Raw genomic sequence first — 9,418 nt, 5'->3', positions numbered from 1 at the left:
TTTCTTCACAACTAAATAGTGCTCCTTAGTGTATCTGTACCACATTTTCATCATCCATTCGCAGTGGAAGGACGTGTAGGCGGTTCCGGCTTCTTAGCAATGGCGAATAAAGAGAGAAGCACAGGACTGAACAAGTACCTGTAGAATGAGATACTGTGTCCTGGTGTGTACACTGAGGAGAGGGAGAGCTGGGTCAGAGGGTAGATCTGGTTTTAGTGTTTTGAGGATTCTCCACACTGACTTCCAGAGTGGCTGGACCAGTTTGCAATCCTACTAACGGGGAATAAGGGTTCCCTTTTCCCCACATCCCCTCCTTTTAGCAATCTTTGCCATTCTGACTGAGGTAAGACGAAATCTCAGAGTTGTTTTGATTTGCATTTCCCTAGTTGCTAGGGACAATGAACATGTTTTTAGGGGTTTCTTAACCATTTTAATTTCTTCAATAACTTCAGGAATCGGAAAAATAAAAAGGGACCATTGCAGGATGGGAGGGTAGCAACAGAGAGGGGAATAGCAGGTTGCAAGTGATCTAAATGGGGGAAATGGGCAAAACAGGAGGGCTTTACTTAGGGAGGAAGGAGGAAGGAGGAGGATAAAATAACAACAATGAAATTCATAAGGAGTCACACTATTAACTATCTGCCTAGAAATACCAATAATACATCTAAGTCTATAAATACATATACATATTAACTATCTGCCTAAAAATACCAATAATACATCTAAGTATATATATACATATACATATGTTGCTTAAATGAAGTTGTCCCACCTGAGCTGACAATGCTCCCACAAAAGTCATAGACCATTCTAACAAAACCCCAAGCACCAGGCAGGAGAAGCTCTCTTTTGAGCTTGGTCAGGGTTGTCCAAGAGACTCAAAACTTTACAGCCCACCACGGTTGCCCTTGGTTGCCCTCCAGAAGTTGAAGGTGAGTCCCTACTGCTGAAGACACCTTGAACTTGAGCATAGGATCCAAAGACCCTTGCAGGGTGTGACCTGCAGGCTGCCTCCCTGTAGTGCCGAAGGCACCATTCAAGCTTCCAAGGGAAGGAAGAGAACAAAAGTCCTACCCAGCTATGGCCCCTTATCACCTCAACCACCATCATGGCACTATAGCCCTAAGAGCACCATAGCAGCACCAGTAAGTTAGAAGAAAATTCTAAGAGGCGAGAAGGGAACCCAGATGCTCAGAAACCCCACCCAAGGGAGAAATGACAGTGGCAGACACCGCATGCCCCCACTGTGACAAAACGCATTGCTGTTCTTGGCTTCTCTGACTCCTTCCTTTGGTGGTGGAGAACATGGACCATGTCCCCTTCATCTCGCACCCTGGGATACTGGCACAGGGTTGGCTCGTGACAGAAGCCAGCATGTGCCCTTTGCTACTCTCATTGGTAGGCTGTGACCGACCCTAAGTATCTCCAGAGAAAGTCATACTTGTTGTGAGTCATAAAGGCAACTTCTCTGCGAGGCCTACCCTCTGCTCCTAAACGCGTCACATGAAAGGGGGCCTAACCTGTAGTGAAAGATCTACCAGATGCACCTTCAGCAATGAACACGCCCATTTTTGGGTCACAGGTGCATAGTGAGCATGTGGGATTTGGTGTCTTGGGGTTCTGGTTGGGTCACTGAGAGCAGCAGGGCGTTTTATTGGTTTCTCATGTAAGTGATTTCTCCCCAAATAAAATTAATGTGTATCATCCTGGCCCCGTGTGTCTTATTTTTAACAACCACACTAATCCATCAAGGATCCCAGTGTTACTCTGTCAAGTGGACAATCTGTGGCTACCATCTGGGACATATTTGAGCTTCCAGTTTCTGAGTTGATATACCAAGCTACTGCCACTAGAGGACACTGTCCCCTTTCCTTTGTCTCTGCAGGTCTGAAAACTGGTTCCTTTCAGTCTTACAAGTGAAGAAGAGACACCAGGCTCATTCTGCTTTTCCAAAAGGGGATCCTGCTGTAATGGGATTGTAAACCACAGAGGGGAGGCTGGTGAACTGAGGATCTAGGTTTGGGCTTGCAGGACCTGCCTCCTTAGCTTCTCCTTCCCTGTTGACTGTCCGCCTGCAGAACATAGAGCATCTCCTGACCCTCCAGAGCCTGGTGAAGTAGCATGCTGGTTCCTCAGTACCATCTTAGGGTACTTCTGTTTCCTTATAAAGAAAGCTCAAGACAGACCCTGGATTCTTCCCAAGTGGTGACCAGCCCTGACAGCCTCCTGATGGTCATTCTAGGTTTCCTTGCCTCTATCTGTGGATCAGCTGAGGTTTCAGCCAGAAGCTCTGCTTTGTAGGGAAACTAGGTGGTTACCAAGATGTCACAAGCCCCAAGTCTTCCCTAAGCCTTGTCCTTGCTGCCTGGCCCCTCTCTCCCATCCACACTTTGGACTTACATCTTCTCAACTCCCAACCTCTGCCTCCATTTCATCTATGATATTCTAGATATGTCCAAAGTCTTGGGAAGCATTCAGATCTGAGTTCAAACCCTTCAGTTAGCTCTTTAACAGAATTGTCATTTACCTGTCTAGGCCTTCTTCTCTGTGACCTGGGAGTGGAATGGCCACTTTAGGGAGGTCATGTATGTATGTATGTATGTATGTATGTATGTATGTATGTATGTATGTGATCATATGCATGAAACATTGTAGGAAATCAATAAAAGTCCTTCATTTCCATGCATGCCACACACAAATCAGGCAAGATATTTACATCACACCTCGGAGCCTGGCTCACTCATTATGACAAGGACAGTGAGCCACAGAGAGATAAAATTCAAATACCTGGGAAGACCTGAGCGAGGACAGTGCTGAGCTTGGGGACAGAGCATTCACACTGGAAGGTTTCACTACAGGGAGAAGCAGAGAGTTGGCGGCTTGGACCTCTGCTTGTGTTTACAGCCACTGCCTGTGAGAGAGAACCCTGCCATGCCTCTGTTTGTCTCTTTTTTTTCCTAATTGCTATTTTCTATCAGATGCTGCCTCACCCTTGTAGAGCCCTGGACAGTGTGGCAAGGGGACCTGGCAGCTGTGGAGAGCAAGGGGAGTAGAAGATCATTGCCACTTTCTTCCTTGGGTGTCAGTGACTTGGAAATGCAGGAGTAAAGCAGGCATGGAGACATCCACCGGGTGCTCACATGAGAAGGTGATGGGGAGAGAGGAGTAGAACCTTAGGGTGTCAAATTGTGTGAAGGCTCTCGTGAAAGCCAACACTACACAGTTTGCCAGAGAAGGGCCACAGCCTGCCCTGCCAGCTTGACATAGAGGGGCAACAGAGGGCTGGCTGTAGGAGGATGGACAGAGAGACCCGTGTGTCCGGGAAGTGAGCTCATAGTACAGGCCGTGATAGGTTAGAGGAAATACCAGAGATGCCAACCAGCCAAGAGAATTGCAGTGAAGAGGACATATGTGTCTCAGTCACTGACTGCCCATCCAGGGCCCTTCCCACTGGGGACATTCAGGGCTCCTTACTGGCTCCCACCACCAATGACCACCTAGGTAGGAGGACTTCAGCCCAATCCCAAAAGGTTGACCATGTAAGTAAGCTAAATGAGCTCTAGTTGGGACTGGGAATAGGAAGGTAGGTCACTGGGTCTCTGTCCTTGCCCCCACCAGGAACTTTTAATGAACAACCTACGTCTAACTACCCAATTACGCTCAGCCTCCAGCACATCTTTAATGATGGCCAGAGGGGAAAGCTGGCTCAGTAGCTGCCCACGTTTATTTCCTCTTGGAAGAACCACATTTTCCTGGCCTGCCACTAGAGGGCGCCTGAGGGTCATGAAAATGCTATAAGATGTTAGCGCTCTGAATTCAGGGAGGCCCTCAGACCCTGAGCCCTGTCTGAACACTCCAGAGTCCTCTTGTGGTTCCCCACACTCTAAAAACCATCCCTTTCCATCCCAGAAGCTCCCTGGAGAGGGACAGCCCTGTGGTCTCCACCCTCCCTTCTCTGCAGCTGTAGCAAGGAGCAGGTCCTCTTCCGGTGCAGACTGAGGAAGGGTTGCCTGGAGACCCAGGAGCCATATGAATGAGATACATGGATACAGATGCAGAGACTGAGGTAGGCGATGCAGACAGGAAGTGAAAGATGGAGGCATTGGCATGGTAAGAGGGCAGAGCTTGCCAGTCCTTCCTACCGGTCCCAAGCTTCTATCTAGACAACGACCAGTATCTTCCTGGCTGGCTCTATTTACCTGGCTCAGCCACTACCTCCCAAATCCACTCTAGGATTCTGGGCTAGGAGAGGCAGGGAGGGAGCAGAGATGAGGAAGGGCAGTCAGGTGGCAGTGTCACCACCAAGCACACGCAAAGCCCGGGACCGCCTGGAGTCACACTGTAATGGCTCCCACTCACGGTTGCACAGCTGTACCTGCTCCTACCTTCCCTTATCTCTGCGGGAACAGAGCTCTGCTCTGTCTCCAGCCTTGGAGGGACTGGCTCTGAGGAACACAGTCTGTTCTTCCTGGTACCTGCAGATGCCCTACTGAGCCAGCAAGAACCTGGACATCCTGGGGCATAAACAGAGCCACAGCCTTGGGACAGGCACATTGGCCCTCTGGTTTCTGATACCCAGATATCACTTCTGAGGTGCTCATCATCTGTTCAGGGTGGGCCTGTGAGTGAGCTCATTCTGCAGCTCTCGAACCACCCTTGCGATCCTGGAGAGCATTGCTGGTGTTCCTGTCTTTCCTGTCCAAGGTAACTGCCTCCTGCGCCTGGGGAGCCTCGGTGGCAATGGTGGGTTGGCCCTGCGGCCAGCCCGGAACTTTTCTTCTATAGATCCAACACCTGTCCTTGAGCCAGTCAGTGCGTCCCCCAGAGGAGTAGCCGGGCTATCCCTGAGCATGGCCATGGCCTCGGGGCCTCCAAGTTGGGTGCTTCCACAAACAAGGCAACCACTGTAGGAGGAAGTCACCCCCAGTGGGGTCTGGTAATGCCTCAGTGTCCCCTCCAGCCTGTTCCTTCATTCCTAGTCACAGTGCTGCCTGGAATCAGCTCTGTGGCCCCCTCTTCTCTGGGTTATCAATATGCAGATATCCATATTCCTGGATTCTCCTCCCCACACCTTCTCCTTATTGGATTTTTCAAGACAGGGTTTCTCTGTGTAGCCCTGGCTGTCTTGGAATTCGATCAATAGACCAGGCTTGCCCTAAACTCAGAGATCCACCTGCCTCTGCCTCCCGAGTGCTGTGGGATTAAAGGTGTGTGCCTTCACCACCTGGCACCACACCCTGTCTAAAAAAAAGTTTAAAAGGGGCCAGGAAATATAACTCAGTAGTAGAGGACCTGCCTGTTACACTTAAGGCCCTCTACTAGTAACACAGGGAAGAAAAAAACACCAAAATAACACCACCATTTTAAGATCTCATTGGCCCTGAATCAAGTCCCCTCTACTCAGGAACTTCAAACATGTCCTCTGCTCTTACTGTCACATGGTAACTAAGTCTCCTCCCCCTCCCCAACTCCCTTGGCCACACTAACCTTGAAGGCATTTGTGGGGAGCCGAAGAAGCCCACGTGAACGTGTGAAGAACAGATAAGGTCCCGAGCCAATGTGACTTGGTGACACAGGCGGCCACGTCAAGGACCAATGCCTCAAATCCACAGGAACCTGGTGAGGCCTCCCTCCCTCTCATCAGGACCAGCCTTCCTCTGGTCCAAGTGTAAGGGTTCCCAAACAGATGATCAGGGTGTGCAAGAAACCAGCAAGAGCAGTTTCCCTCTCCCTAATGTTTCAGGCTGAGGCTGCTCAACCACAGCCCTCCTACCAAGACTAGCCACCTTGTCCCTTGCTGTCCCTAACAGGTGTGCTGAGGTACCCAGTCGGTATGGTAACTGGCGCCCTCCATCACTGCCAGCACCGCCCACCTGGCCCAGCCTTTCTGTACATGTGCCTGCCCTCTTTGCATTCCCTTCAATCAGGTTTCCAGACTCATGGGGTGCAGACCTCGGCAGATATCCATTCCCTGTACACCAGGAGAGGGCGTCCCATCTGTCAGGCACCGCGCTAGGGCTTCAGACTTACACCCCGGTCTGTATCCTCGGGGACTTAGAATCTAACGAGGAAAAAGAAAAGGTCAAATAACGAAATAACAAGCATAGATAATGGCTACAATGTTTAATGTTTTAATTACTATTATCACGTGTGTAAGAGTATGTGTGTATGCGGCATGAACATGTGTGTCCCAGTGTGTTCACCCCTGAGCACATGGGGAAGCCAGGATGTTGGATGTTGCTCTCACCTTATCGCTTTAATACACAGTCTCTCACTCATTGAACAAAACCCCCACTCCCTTAGCTAGGCTAGCTGGTTAGCAAGCTCCCAGGACCCTTCTGTCTCCACTGGGGTTATGCACACACAGCCTTGCTTAGCAAGCACTCTTACCCACTGAGCTGTCTCCTTGAGCCCTAGTTATGGCTTTACAGGTAAAAGAAAAAAAACCCACTCCATTCCAACACACACCCTTTACACACACAGCCTTGCTTAGCAAGCACTCTTACCCACTGAGCTGTCTCCTTGAGCCCTAGTTATGGCTTTACAGGTAAAAACACTCCGTTCCAACAGACACCCTTTACAGGCACTATATCCCATGGAAATAAAAGCAAAGGAAGTTCCAGTAGGTAGTAGGGATGGCAGTCAACTGGAAGCAACACAACCTGTACCTTTAACCATGGCCTTAGTTAGGGTTTTTATTCCTGTGAAGAGACATCATGACCATGGCAACTCGTATGAAGGGAAACATTTAACTGGGATAGCTTACAGTGCAGAGGTGTAGTCCACAGTTGTCATGGAGAGAAGCATGGCAGCATGTAGGCAGACATGCTGCTGCAGAAGGAGTTTAGAGGTCTACATCTTGATCCATAGGCAGCAGCAGGAGATTGAGAGCCACACTGGACATAGCTTAGGCATATGAGACCTCAAAACCCCACCCCCACAGTAACAAGGCCACACCTCCTAATGGTGCCACTCCCTGTAGGTCAAGCATTCAAACGCATGAGTCTTTGGGGGTCATTCCTATTCAACCACCATAACCACTATCCTGTTGTCTGCAAATGAACATCAAGTTCCCTTATAAAGGCTGCTACTCGTGGGGAGGTACAGAGGGTCAGATGCTCCAAGCGCCTCCTGCCTCTGATGCTTCTACTCCCTCCACTGGAAAAAATCCTCCCCCCTCTTCACCCAGACAACTCTTGGTCACTGGACTCTCACCATGGGACATGCTACGTCCTTGGGTCCACCTCTACTCTCCCTGGAGCCCCTTCCTCCGTGGTGCCTACGGCATTGTCACGATCCACCTGGTGATTCTCCCAGGTGTGTCCAATCTGCCCCTGGAAGACTTCTGCTGTTTTGTTTTTTGTTGTTGTAGTCAGTCACATGGTCCTCAAGTGTGAACTATACAGATGACAATGCTGTGCTGGGTCAAAATGTTGGACCCAAAGGGGCACTCTCTGCAGGGACAGGCCCCCACTGCTGCTCGCTGCCAAACTCGGTGCCCGCACACTGTAAGTGCTCATTTAACGTCTACTGAATTGGAAGTGATGGCTTCTTGGAATCTTTATGGCCTCAGACTTCTTCCATCCCTCCCCGGCAGTCTCCCACCTTCCTCAAGGACCCGTAACCCTTGTTAGTCTCCGGCTAACAGATTTCACAGGGCCTCACAACCCGCCAGGCTGTCTGAGGTCTGGAGTGGAGGCCGTGGTGAGGGGCGTGGCTGGGACCCTTGTCCACACTGCTTAGCTCTGGGTATCTCTGTTTCAGCCTAAACCTCATGTCATGACTCTGAAGCTGGACCTCAGGTCCCTGTACCTCCTTTTTAAAAACTTGCCAATGAGGACTGGTGGCTGAGCCCACTTTGTTAGGGTTGGCAGGGTCCAGGCTCTGCCCAGGCCCAGCTTCAGATGACCCAAGTCAGCCAGGACCCTGAGCCATGTTCATTACTCCAAGTGCAGGATGTAGGGAGGGTAAGGCCTGGGAAGCTTGGAGGGAGGGGCAGAGGCTGAGGGAGCCCGGACATCCTGTCCTGATGGCCAAGAGATGATCTTCAAGGCCCCATAAAAGCTGGAGCCTCAGAGGCGGCTACACCCCACCCCCTAACCTGTGGGCTGCAGTCCGAGAACCACTCAGATCAATATCGTTCACTGGTAAGCTGTCTACACAGCTTCCACAGCTTCTTCACTGCCAAGAAGAAGGAGGCTACCAAGCTGGTGGAGGAAGCTGGAGGAAGTAGAGGCCCAGCAAGACCCAGTAGCGTGTATTTCACAGGGTCTACAGAGCCATAGTAAGTGGCAGATCACACTCGTGCTGTGTAGTTTCAGTCTACGGGCTAACCCTTTAGTGGCAAAACATACCCATCCTGCAGATGAGGAAACTGAGGCCCAGGAAAGAGGACTCTCTTGAGAGTCCACCAGAGCTAGGAACAAATCTAGTATGTCTGGTCTTAGGCAAGCACCCTTTAAGAAATGTCACAGTGCAGCGGGAGGAGAGAGAGGATATCTAAGATGCTTCACATCTCTAATTATCCAGGCAGGGATGAAGATATTCTAAGTAGAGACAGGTGTGTCCCTCCCTCCAGCTACCAAACTACTGAGACAATGAATCCCCAAGAAACTGGAATTCCCCCAGGAGTCTCAGGCTAGGCTGGAGTCTGGAGGCAGTCAGAGGCGAAGCTTGTCTCCGGCTAACAGATTTCACAGGGCCTCACAACCCGCCAGGCTGTCTGAGGTCTGGAGTGGAGGCCGTGGTGAGGGGCGTGGCTGGGACCCTTGTCCACACTGCTTAGCTCTGTGTACCTCTGTTTCAGCCTAAACCTCATGTCATGACTCTGAAGCTGGACCTCAGGTCCCTGTACCTCGTTTTTTAAAAATTGCCAATGAGGACTGGTGGCTGAGCCCACTTTGTTAGGGTTAGCAGGGTCCAGGCTCTGCCCAAAACTCTGGTAACATCCAGTCTGCATATGGCTTCTTCTAGACATGACAACTCTCACAGCTGTACCTGAAGCCATACAGGGATAGCATCTCTCAAGGGCCTCCTTGGAGCTCCCCACCCCCAGAACCCCTTTCCTTTCCAAGCTGGTCTCCACCCTAACCACCCTTGAAATTCTAGTTCTCCATCAGTGGGTCTCGACCATTGGAAACATATTCCCCACCATCTTAGGAACTGAGACACCACTCAGTAGCAAATTTATGGTTAGGAAGTAGCAACAAAAATAAATTTATAGTTTGGGGCTTCTAAGAGCATTGGAAATACGTGTTTTCTGGTGATCACGACCCACAGGTTGAGAACCACTGCCAGAAAGCATGTGTGGAGTCCAGAGCTGGCTGGTTCTGATAGCAGAGACTGCTCATCATCCCCTCCTTCCAGCCCCCACTCCTAGCCCATGGCGCTGCCCTCGTCGACAGAGCTTCTTGGTTTG

The sequence above is a fragment of the Mesocricetus auratus genome, unplaced genomic scaffold (assembly GCF_017639785.1).
Source record: "Mesocricetus auratus isolate SY011 unplaced genomic scaffold, BCM_Maur_2.0 Super-Scaffold_100010, whole genome shotgun sequence".
Taxonomy (NCBI): Eukaryota; Metazoa; Chordata; class Mammalia; order Rodentia; family Cricetidae; genus Mesocricetus; species Mesocricetus auratus.
Note: the sequence above shows the minus strand (reverse complement) of the source record.